A 13,518-nucleotide genomic window follows, 5' to 3' on the forward strand; every position below is an offset into this window, starting at 1 on the left:
CATTTGCACATGCACACATGACGCAGATTACAGGCAATTTTGTCATAAAGCGCACAGTCTCTTGATGTTCCTTGAATTAGTCGAATGATATTTGTTGCCATCTTTGCGTAAATCATCTTTCTTTTTCCTAGTCCAAGGTTATTTTTGCTGCGGTGTTAGCCAACGCGTAGTATAAGTGTCATTTAAATGCCTGATTGAATTCTGAGAATAGAGCGAAGAATGGGCTTCACACACAGAGAGTAACCACTCCACTTAGCTCCATGCAGCTGGTAAACGTCTTATAGCCCTTCTGTTTGGTTTTGACAGTCAACAGTTGCTCTATGATTCACCTTCACAAACACAGCATGGGCAGAAAGCGTGTTTTGGAAAATGGAGAAAAAAAAGCTAGCAGCTGGTTTGCTTAGCTTAGCATAAAGACTGGAAAATGGCTAGGTAACATTCATTCATTCATCTTCAAGCGCTTGTCCATGTCGGGGTCGCGGGGGGCTGGAGCCGATCCCAGCTGACATCGGGCGCGAGGCGGGGTCCACCCTGGACAGGACGCCAGTCTATCGCAGGGCACATAGAGACGAACAGAGACAGACAACCATTCGCACCTACGGGCAATTTTAGAGTCATCAATTAACCTAGTAACCTAGTAACAGAGGAAACAAAATTTGCCTACGAGCACCTTTTCAAAGTTCACAATCTGACACGTTATATCTAAATCCTTACAAACACCCGACAACTGTTCGCAACCTAGAAACAGTCTGACGCACAATTGTTCCTTAAAACCACTTCTGTTTTTCCACTTCTGTTTAAGTACAGATTAAACAAACAAGATATTAAAAGCTAATTATTTACCACACTGACCTGAAAGTGGTATCAAACTTCTGATCTAACATCCAGCATGCAGAAGAAGAAACGATACAATTTAATGCAGTTATTGTAACTGCTTACATAAGAAGCTCTGTATAAATTAGCAAAAAGGGCCATACCTCTGATCCTCTGTTGATCCAGACGTGGGAGCATCAGGAACGTACATAAATAACAGCCGTGGCGCCAAAGCTGCTCATGGAGACAAGACAAGTCGGGTAGAACAGGAGGAGCCGTCATTGTTTGTAACAACTTTAAGGAGAACTTTTCGGTCCGCTCCCAGTTCTCCTGCTCTCAATTCATGGAGGTGAACCCGGGAAAAACGTACACAAACTGACAGGCTTGTAATGCACATCACCCTTTACCTGCTGCGCTAAATGATGCTCGCTCCTGTGCGAGGCTCATTGGTAAGCATAAAGTGTGTGTCGGGAGCCAGATGGAGAGCACAGGAGGCTATCTACTCTCTTCTTCACTCACATATCAGCGTGACTGGATAACAGGATCCAGACAGTCAACATAGGAGCCCATTTTAGGAGGGGGGTGAAGTAATGAGGGTCCTTATAGGAACCGTTATGTCCTCACTTCACCCACATTTCTACCATCTTTTCCCAGTGTATCACCTCTGATCCCTGATGCTATTTCTCACCCACTGGTGCCACAGAAAATGATCCAAACCTGCTGCAGGGCCCTGAATTCCTTGCAATTCCCCAGTTCCTACATTTTTTTTTTTTTAGTTTCCCATCCTTTCTACCTTGTGGGGAAAGTTTCTCTTGTTATGGCCTCCGCGCTGAGAAGAATTTTAATTTGTTTGACACTCAAGGCTCGGGCAAGACAAGGCAATAACTCATCCTGTCTGAATGCTGATGGCCGAGTTTAGCCTTGAATGAAATCATTGCGGTTCAACTCTATCGAATGTTCCAAATTATCTGCCGAGCTTTAACAACCTTCCATCCCGGGTCATATGCAAATTTAATGATATTTTTAATGGACTTTGTAAAAAAAGTCTGACGTCTGTCTCACTCCATTTCCTGTCTGTGCTACTTCCTTAACTTGTTTAACATACTGTAGTTATTTAACATACAGCCGACGATGTAGCAGTGGCTGAACTCTGACCTTTGCGAGGTTATCACCGTAATGAACAGCCACCGTAATAAAAAACCCAATAAAATTTCAAATTCGCAAATTTACATTATTTACACATTAAAGGAGTACTTACTGCATAAGTATCAAAACACTCAATCCACAGAGCAATGCACACACCCCGTATTCAGAAACTGGGCCTTAAACGAGCCGCCAGGACCATTTAGGAGACATAAATGTGTTTTTATTTTTAGCTCAAGTCACGGCCAAACTCTCCATGTAGTTTGGCTGTTAGTTTATAGTTTTTAGCTTCTAAATGGTGCGTTCAAGTACAGCTTAGCATCTTTGACATATGATATTTCAGATCTGGCTAAACAACAGTATAGTCATGAGCTTGACTATCAGAAACGCATGTCCGCGAGAGAACTAGTATAAGCACACATTGGGAAAAGAATAAGTTGAGTATGGTAGTGGCCCGTATGAAAGGGAATACTTCCGTAGAGTTGAGGGAATCCCAAGAGACAGATTTGAAGAAAAAAACACTTGATCTTACATTTTCCCAAATGTAACTTGATAGCATTTTCTGTATAGCTGCCCAAATTATCCAAACTGTAATTTCGTATCATCCTCATATGATGAGTTCTGGCTACGACGCCACATTAGCTTTTTGTCACGGTTGAGTACTTTGAACTAGTGGGCTCTGTTTTATCTGCCTCATATAGCCTTTAGAGAATCTTCTTCAGCTTTAGGGCTTTATTCTAAATGTATTGGAGCCTAAAGGAGTTTCTTCAAATCTCCCTTGAACACTCTTCCTCCACTAGCAGCCGTGTCTACCCACAAGCCCCTGGTGCCTGTTTAAACCAACATCCTTATCATTTAAGAAATTCATCACTGAGCAAACACCACGATTTTCTTTTGCATTCACGCAGCTCCGCGAGGGGTCCGCCTATGCTTTAGCAGTGACGAAAAACCTTTGATCTCGCCGTTCCTCGTGATAAATATTCATCATAATGGTAATCTTGTCAGCTCCTGTGTTTATGGTTGATGGATCTCTTAGTTATTTTAATTGCCTTTCATGAATATTTCCCTCCGACACATTGATTCATAAGGCGTAATAGTGGTTAGCAGCAGGAGGAGGATATGATAGGTGGGTGATGTATACTTCCACTGGCAGCCTCCAGGCAGCTGCTCTATTCTGAGTGACTGACGGTTTGGGCTGAAGGTAAGAGGACTGCTAAATCTTCCCTGCTGCTGCAGAATCCGTGATTACTCCTGCAACAGGGAAGCATAAAGCATGTTGCTAGTGGTGACAAGGCTGCAGCTGTATGGGCTTGGACTTGAGACTCCAGGGGGGAACTGGTCCCCCTGGCATGGCATGGATAGCTGCCACAACCCCCCATTCTATCTTCCAAAACCAGCACTCCACCAACCTTGAACAAAGATTACACTTGTCACTCAGACAAATGGTCAAGGTGAGGATTAGGGCTGGATTATGTGTCGTGGATGAGCGGGTGTTGGGGCCCACTGCATTCCTGTCATACTCTGGAGGTCACCTCAATGACACTGGTAGACAGGGACATAACTTTGGAGTCTCTACTTTGCCACCCAAATGATCTATTTATTATTATTTGTTTAAAGCATTTCATTATAATCATTTAATACAAGTATACAGTTCTAAATTTAACTATGAACAGATCAATCAAGTTAGCATTTAAATGGATTCCCGAGTTTGTAAGGAAAACATTTGAATTATGCGTTAAAAGCCTGAAAAAAGGAAATCACTAAATTTGCCAATCATTTGCTCTGTTTGTGCAGTCAGAGCTCCTGTTGCTGCTCTGTGGGTCGGACCTCATTAGATATTTGGTGACTGACACGTCTCTAAATTAGGAACGCTGTCTCCAAATTAAAGCACACAATTAAATCTATAAATGTTGAAGCAGAAGACACATTCAATAGAAACATTAGTTAACCAAACAACAAAATGTGATATTTAAAGACCTCTATCTTTTTTTTTAAATAACATTTAAAAAACAATAATTCATTTTTAGTACTGGTTCACAGGAAGATGGAATAGCGGCTGCTAAAAGTAACCAGTTTATTTCTTTTCACACCTTTGATTCATCAATGTTAATGACTGATGGAGTGTGTGCAATCTCACAGTCTCCAATGACTGAAGATTAAAGTTGTTCAAATATAAGGATAGGATGTTTTATTAAGCCAGGGCGATGCTAACTTTTGGGTCGACCTACAAAAATACGTCATCCCTGCAGCACTCTATTGGGTTGTAACCGTTTGTTGCTGTAAGCGTAGAGTGACTTGGATTAGTTTGAAAAAATATTTATTAGCATTTACTTTGATAACAAGTCAGGTAAGGCAACATTTTACCAGTTGTATAGGTGCAGCAACAAGTTAGGAACAAAATCATCAGTAAAACACCTCAAAATGGAAATAAATACTGGAAACCGTTACCAACGTGCTGTTGGGACATTGAGCGATAGAATTCAACACATCTTATTTGTAGTGTCGATGTTGTTTCCACATTATGACTTAAAGCTCATGAGCACACCGAAGTCAGGAGAACAACTTCCTAACTCAGGAAATGGCAGGAGTATGTGAATGCACCCTAAAATACATGAAAACAGTTTTTGTAGTCATTAGGGCAGTTGCTAGCACCTCCAGCTCTGCAGTGCACACCGGGAGCCAATGTTTCTTTCTTTAAGATTCAAGATTCAAGAAACTTTATTTATCCCAAGGGAAATTATTGTGCAACAGTTTCAATACAAAGATGGGAAAGGGTCAGAGTGACAATAAGCATAAAAACATAAATCAAATCAAATAAAGTTAACATCAAATAAATCAAACAATAACTAAATGTGACAGAGTGCAACGGACATTGTGGTTAAACGTAGGTTTATACAATATACAACAATACGCACTGTTGCGATAAGTGATAACAGTGTTAAAAGTGTAGCAGCATTTCTTACTGCAATAAGTTACAGTGAAGTACAGTAAAGGGATGCAGTGATGATATAAAGTGACATTTTCTCAGGACACGGTGTCTCCAATGTTAAGATGTTTAGAAGAATTACTTTATTTATCCCGCAACGGGGAAATTGAATTTTTTCACTCTTATTATTAATCATGTTACACACACAGGACCAATTAAGGAGAGATGTTAGAGCGAGGGGGCTGCCAGTGACCGGCGCCCTGAGCAGTTGGGGGTTCGGTGCCTTGCTTAACAGCACCTCGGCAGTGCCCAGGAGATGAACTGGCACCTCTCCAGCCACCAGTCCACGCTCCGTACATGGTCCACACAGGGACTTGAACCAGCGACCCTTAGGTTCCCGCCCCATTTATATTGATACACTGAAAAGCTCGTTTAATCTTTTTTTCTGTTGGCACAGTTGAGACTCCATAGCACATGTGTGAACCCATGACTGTGAACAGCCGCACACAGAAGAAGATCCGGTTTGTCCCTGAGTATTTCAGCATGGAGAAGAAGCCACTTTGAAGGAAACAAACCTCACCCCTCTGTATTAGAGACACTTACTGTATAAGCCTTCTGCCCTGAGGGAAGGAATACCAGGCTGCACTCTACAGCAGGGGTCACTGTTGAACTGAAGCGCTCCTTTAAGTTAGTATCCATCCACCCTTTCCCCTTCTCCCTCCCCTTTCCCTTCAAAATGCAGCATGACAGGGCAGGAACAATGGCTAGATTTGATATCTAGGTCATGCAAAATCTTCTAATCTTAGAAAAGAGAATATTTATTGACTGGGGGTGACAGAGTGACTTACAGTGCAGGCTGCTGTTAACGGAAGGATCGGGGGATGAATAATTAAGTTTTGGTCGGCATCTGCATGACAGAGGAGGAGCGTACAGTGGAGCGCAGTGAGTTAGGTGCTACCTTGTCAAAAAGGCTTGAGGGAGAATGGGAGCAGTGATGAATAAAAATAAGGCATTTGATTAATGTGTCAGGTCTGGGGAAGGATGTGCTTTGGAGTTTTGTAGGTCACAGTAGTGGTAGTAGTAGTCAAAAGGGGGTGCAAGGGACATGGTTGGTATCAGAGGTGGAAATTCAGATTTTTGTAGAGAACGTACCAGGTGAGTGCAGCAGTGAGGCGGAAGAGGTGCTCCGATTGTATGCCGATGTTTTGCTCTTTGGCATTTCGTGTTGGAAAGTGGAGCAGAAAATCATTAGACTTATTCATTCTAAATAAGATGCCATTGCAAAGGTGTGAAAATACTGCAGCAAAATCCATCTCGACAATAGGCTGTTAGACATTTTGACACTGTTTTCTCTAGTTATTCAATATCACCGTGACACTGGTGGAGTGTGACGGATACTTAGCACAAGGTCTGGAAGTTTGCTCAGCTGTCAATCTTCATCTCATCTCATCTCATCTTCAACCGCTTATCCAGGGTCGGGTCGGGGGGGCAGCAGCTTTAGCAGGGGACCCCAAACTTCCCTTTCCCGGGCCACATTAACCAGCTCTAACTGGGGGATCCCGAGGCGTTCCCAGGCCAGTGTGGAGATATAATCTCTCCACCTGGTCCTGGGTCTTCCCCGAGGCCTCCTCCCAGCTGGAAGTGCCTGGAACACCTCACCTACTAGATGCCGAAACCACCTCAACTGGCTCCTTTCAACGCAAAGGAGCAGCGGCTCTACTCCGAGTTCCTCACGGATGGCTAAACTTCTCCCCCTCTCTCTAAGGGAGACTCCAGTCCCCCTCCTGAGGAAACCCATTTCGGCCGCTTGTACCCACGATGTCAATTTTCAGCGTACAGATTTTATGTACAGTATACAAACCAATCCGCTACTCCAATGATCTATTATTAGGTGCTGAAAGCTAATTTGTTTTATTATCTATAGCTAAATAGCTCCAAACAACAGAGAAGCATGTGTCCACACATGTCCTCCGTACTGAATACTTTTGAGCTGTGTTGACTCTTAAAGTATGTGAAGGCAGTCCACTCCACTGTTTGAGCTTAAAGGTCCAGTAGGGTCGGATTTAGGCGGATACATTGGCAGAAATGGAGTATAATAACAACATTGAAAAATATAAGTATGTTAGCTGTTTACATATAAACAGTACAGTCCCCCTCTACAGAGTTTTCCATGTTGCACCGCCATGTTTCTACAGTAGCCCAGAACACACCAAACAAAACAGCAGGGTGTGCTGACGCTCATACAGTAAAGTTCCTGTTCCTCAACTCTTCTTCTGGTTTCCCCTCAGCCTGTGTCTTGTGCTCTCATTAGCCGTCTTTCCACTACCCGCGCCACTGCGAGTTGTCTTGGAGCCAGCCGGTGTTGTCCATGACAACTGAGCGAGTGTGGGGAAGCTCCAGTAAGGTAATAGTATAATTATTTTCAAACTACTACTGTATTTTTAAGGCCAGTACTGACCCATCAAGCTTCGAGACTCAATAACTATTAAAGTAGACTTTTTGAAAAGTATGTGTCGCTTTGGATGATTGGAACAACTTTTCTTTTTTTTTTTAATTTAAAAAAAATTGTAGTGATTGGATCAGGACAGTGATCCTTGTTGGCATTGACCACCTGCCAGTCTGTATATTAAGCCGGTCCTGAGCCTCATTCGGTGCCGGATCATACCCTCAACTTACCCAGATGTCTTCCTGCGTACCTGTCCTCTTGTGTCCATTCCTCGTGTCAGTTTGTATCAGTTCTCTTCGTGTTTTTCCTTCGTGTTTAGTAACTAGGTTTTATTAAATTTGTTAATGCCGTCTCCTGAGTTCCGTGTCTGCATTTGGGTCCCACCCCCGTGTATTCTCCATCACCCCACCTGACAAAATTAGAACATAGCATTCTAGGAAAATCTTTTACAATAGTTTTCTGTAATGGGGAAACAACTGAGCACTTAATCACAATAGATAATAATTGGAGTAGGTTATAAGTTCCTATGCTGTTCATATATTCATGACAGTACTGAACATTTCTAGTTTGTGATCCTCACCTAAATAATCATCTGAAACACAAATAATTTCCTTTTTTTTCCTACAATATAAGACAAACATTTGTAAAACAAGGTGCACATTGTAACTGTGACCCAGACAGTCCCTCATAAATCAGATGAGCATTTATCCATTTCCTGTGACAGTGATGTAACAGTTACTCCTCTCTAAACGAGAAGAGAGGATCTTAAGGCGCAGCTGATCAATGAGAGTCTTTAGACGGAGGCTTTGTGAACAGAATACCGAAAAGGCCTCTGGGAAAAGATCGCCCAGGGTCGCCCAATCATTCAGCGGAGGCTCAGAGAGTCCTTTAGCAGGAGACGAGGAGAAGCGTCTTTAAACACAAACTCCTTCACTCTGGACAAACAGACAAGGGAGGGCAAGGGGGCACTGGCTTCTACAGTTACAAGATCTGAATATTAATTAGAGGGATACTGAACGCTCGGCTAACCTCTTCAACCCTGCTCTGTTGGTATTTTCTCAACATTGAGATCAACTTTGCTCTCTTAATCCTCTTGCCTTCACAGAGGTGCCAACTTGCTGCAGGCGATACCTGACCTCTCAGCCCGCTGCTCGAACTTTGGATGCCCCCTCTGTCACAGCAGCTGTAAGGCTGTTTTGAGCCCTAAACCGTGGCGTTCTGGTGTTTTCTTGCTGGATTAAAGAACTTTACTGACTGCCTGGTTTAAATTTGGGATTATGCAACGCTGTGACGAACCGCCCGCAGTCAAGTGTGTCTGTTGGAGAAGAGATGTTTCTACGTTAAAATGTAAAAAGTTAAAGTTCTCCAAAATAAACCTGGGATAGAAATGTCTAAATCATTCATAAAATGTCTCATTTTACTATAGCCTATGTTTTTAGTTTGTAATTATAGCTTTGTATTATTTTATCTTGTGTCTGACTTTTGTGTTGGTAGCATGGACTGTATAAAAAATGGACGTCAAGGTCTGTTCTCTCAACTTGATCCAATCGTCCTCGCCTATGGGAGTCGCCATCTTGTCAGACTTTGACTCCGCCTCATTTCCTCTTACCAAAAAAAGGGCATGTATGTGACGTAGGGGGGAGGGAGATATGTCCATCTGGCTGACGTATACCTCCGAGGAGAAGTGAGGGCCAGCGGCTAGCTGTCACTCAAGAGGCCACGCCCCTAATTATTCATAAACTTTAACCTCCAATAAAATAAGAACTAGCCTGGTACAAAAGAATTCACCCCCTCAGTGTTGTCATGATTTGACCTACACATACAGACTAGAATGATTTTTGTACCAGGCCTTAAATAGATTTAACAATGCTGTGGCTTATTTAACATAGATGAGAGTAGCATATGAGGCCACGCCCCCATTCGGGTGAAAACATACTGCCGACTTAGACTGGCGGTAAATACAAATCCCGCCGTAATCTGTCCTGATTTCACCTATTTTACGCTAACCGGCCTGGAAACCTCCTGCAATGGCTAATGTTAGTCAGGCAGACAGCTGGATTACGTTGTTGCACTTCAAAGATGTGATTATTCTGCTGCGGCAAGAAAATGTACATTTTGAGAACTTTGTGATACAAAAAAAGAACCTACGGTCTGAAAAAATGCACTGAATGCTCCTCTGATTTATTATTAATTATTGATTAATGCACCGTTATCATCTAAATTGCACCTAAGATAATGACAAGTAATGCAAAATATATATGCATTATATTTCCATTATCTACAGAGCACTATCTACACAGTCACAGTCATTTTGTAAATATGCAGGAGAGTATGTGCATTTGCTTTTATTGGCCGCTAAAACAACCAAACACCTTGAGCTATAAAGACTGAGATACAGTCTTTTCCAGCTTTTGAATAAACATCTCACAAACTTGCCATCAGGTTTATGCTCCCATCCACCCACCAGACCAGAATACAACATAAATATGTTATTATTCAGCAACTATAACCAATTCCATGAGAAGATAAAGGCGCGATTTGAGAAGAACCGGGAGGCATTTTAGAAAACACAAGACCTTATCTCTAACAGACTGAAAGCAACTATCTCCTAGTCTGATGACTTGTCTCTGCTGGTTTGTCAGATACGCTTTGTGACGGGATATGAGAGGCGGCTCGTGAAAGTCCATCAAGCTGTCACGCTGTTGATTGCATGGCAATAGTGTCATCGCTCCCCTGATGGATGATAGACCCCGGGAAGACCGACTGGTGGAGACAGATGACTGACTGATAGTGTGAATGAAGCATTCCCCCAGTGAGAGGAAGCGAGCGGCGGGACTCTTTCCAGGCTTCGAGGCGGTTAAAAGCCTTCACCGTGGGAAAAGGGTACTTATCTGTCTGGGCTGATAGGGCGGGCGGGCGGGAGGGAGGAGGTAGGGAGGTTGAGGTGGGGATATCGCATGTTGGTGGAGAGCCCTCGTGGTTTCCTGACAGCCAGACTGAGACTACTCCAGATGCATGCTTGAATCATTCCCCGGGAACATAACAAGGACATAAATTTAAAAAATCAGACTGCAGACAATCAGTGGTCAGTGGCAGAACTGAAGGCAAAACATTATCATGCCGAGAGGCCAATCAAATCAAAGCTGGACGACAGACACCCTGAGTTTCACCCAGAGGTTCTCTGATTCACTGAATGTGTAGTGTCTGTGCACACAGACTAATTCATCAGTGGAGCTGCACAGGAGGCCACAGCTCTTATTGTAACTTTACAGAGGCTTTGTTTAGAGACAGGGCTCTTTCAAAAAAACAAAAAAACATTTAAGAGCATAAACAAGTCACAGCTCTTTTCGTCGGGAAAGAGCAGTGACGTAATTTATTAAGATTGTCCAAACAGCAGAATGCGAGCTTTAATACAACACTAGTATTTAAAAGACATACTTGATACTGTAAAAATGTAAAAGTGTAAATGTAAAAGTCCTTGGCCAACAAAATAGGGTCATTTCTTTTTTCTATTAACACAGTTAGCTTGGTCGGGACCCTTTAGCTTCACTGTCTAATGCTCTGCTCTCATGGCCCATTCAGTCAGCTGATAACATTCAAACAGGGCGCATTTGCTGCTACTCATCCACAAGAGCGTCATCATTTAACCTTTATTTTCCACTGGGAGGGCCATTGCCCTCTTTGTCAAAGACGCACTGGTTACAATCGATACATATAAACTGCACACACAAATGACAGCATACAGCAACAATTTTACAACAACCAGACCAAGGGCGTCAACATATGACAATTTCAAGAAAACGCAGGCATTCACATTGCTGTTTGTCCGACAGAAGGGCTTTAAATTGATGAAAAGCACTAAGCTTGTGTAATTTTACGATGTTCTGAAAATTGTTCTACTTTCTGGATCTTCAAAAACACCAAATAGAAGGGCTTTGTAAATAAATACAACAGCGCTGTTGTCTCCGCACCGCTAACGACTTCCACCCAACTCATCATGAAGTAAACAAAGATGCCAGAGATGCGGTCTGAAGCCGTCCCCAGTTATGAACCTCAGAGCATAATGATAGACTTCACTAAGAGGTTCAAGGGTAGAGGAAAGTGCATGTATATAACATCGCCATAATCCGCAACGGATAAAAAACATTGACTGTATCAGGGAGGTTGGATACTTGTTCTGGTGATGAGACCTGGCGTTCATCCAGAAGGTGTTGCATCAATCTTCCACACCAAACTCGTAAAACTATCTTTTTTTTTCCATCTTGCTTCGTGCATGGGATTATAATAGCACTTTAAACTAAAGGGCATGAATAACAGCCCAAGAATGAATGGGTTTGTTCTTTGCCACCTTCTCTCGTTTGCCTCCACACTGTACGGTGTCACCAACCTTTCTCTTCCAGCTCCAGCGAAGCCAGAGATGCTGTTGGCAGGAGACCAATTCCAGCTGCACTCTTGGCATCCCTTCATCCTCGGAGGGTCAAGCAAAGGGAGATACTGTACACAGTGACGGACTGGACCTGTCCTGCACTGCAAGGTCGAGCAGATGGCAGCGGAATAAACAGGTCAGATGCCTCCGATGGATTGGCCCAAATAAGACAAACTGACCACACGGACGGCTTGGAGAGAGACGCTTCTATTCAATCACCCAACCCTGTATCGACTACGACGTTGTAAAACAAGCGGCCAAATCCCCAACAATGACTCGGCAGGAGCTGAAATGGCAGCGTTTGCTCAAACAAAGTGGATAATAACTTCCTCTTTTATTGGCAGCGGAAGCCATCATCAGGCAATTTCCCTTTATTCCTGGCCAGCTTTAATTATCCTGCAATGAGGCCTGTCATAACCATTACATCATGTAGCAAAGCACTGGAGCAATCCCAGGGGAAGCATCGTGGGCCGAGCCAATGAACTCCAAGCTGGCCGCGTAGATGTGACTGATGGCTGAGTGGTTTTGAATCTGTATCTGGGCTATGAGAAAAACCGGAGCTGCCGCGCGCGTCACGTTTCCGGGAAAAGTGACAATTATATGAACAGGATTTATGAAAATGTTGTTCTCTAAACATACACATTATGTTTAATGCTCATACTCTCATCAACCCACGGGCTCATTGTGCACCCAGCATATCTCACACAGTTTAATCCCACACAGTTTTTCCAGTCCTTTCACTCCCTGCACTGTTGATGCTCTCTTCTCCTCCCCTGGCACTTATTCTGCCACGCGCAGAGCATTCCTCTCCTTGTTCAAACACTGCCTCCAGAATTCCTGCCCTTTTCAAAATACTCCCCTTCTCTTTCTCTTTCTCTTTCTTAATTTTAACTCTACGTCCTCAGAGCTCCCACCTCTGGAATGCGGAGGCTCTTTTCCAAATCCCGCGGAGGAGCAAATGTTGCATTGTCTGGTGCTCGTTTGTCATCACAAGTCAAGGGCAGAAAAGTAGTTTTGAGGAGAAATTACAACTTTCTTCCTTTGTTTTCAGGCAATTATGAAATCTACCACGAGCAGAGCCATTGATACGACCGAGGACACTGAGGGCGACCTGGGGGGAGTTGACATTGTACAGTACTTTTGCACTTAACATAAGAAATAAAGTTATTTTAGAAGCCGGTTAGCTTAGCTTAGTTTAGTTTCTGAGGATGCATTTAGCCCGACTTTGCACCTACACTAACTGTTTCCCCATTTGCAGATAATGTACAGTGAGCAGGACATTATCGCTCCACATTATGGCGCTTATTACAAGGCTACTAACTAAAGAAACCAATCATTCGAAACAAATACTGACTTTTGTATTTAAAAAGTGTCATCCAGAGTCTTTAATCAGAACTGCATCCATAGCAACAGTGTGTCAAGTACCTCACAAAGAATTCTGACAAAATATTCTCAACTCAATGTCAGGTTCATCGACACTGCCCCCCCTCCCTACTGAAAAAGCTCAGTCTGCTCTGAATGGTCAGGGTTTCCTGGTCTTCTGCATCTATACTCTTTTCCTCTCTGCCCCGTCATTGCAGCCGGGCAATGACTGTAACGGCACTTTAACTTTATAGACCCAGTAATGATGTTTTTAATACAATAACTTCTGAGTAGAATACGATGTAGAATACAAATTCATCTCATCTCATCTTCATCCGCTTATCCGGGGTCGGGTCGCGGGGGCAGCTCCTTTAGCAGGGGACCCCAAACTTCCCTTTCCCA

This window comes from Echiichthys vipera (assembly GCF_963691815.1).
Source record: "Echiichthys vipera genome assembly, chromosome: 20".
Classification (NCBI taxonomy): Eukaryota; Metazoa; Chordata; class Actinopteri; order Perciformes; family Trachinidae; genus Echiichthys; species Echiichthys vipera.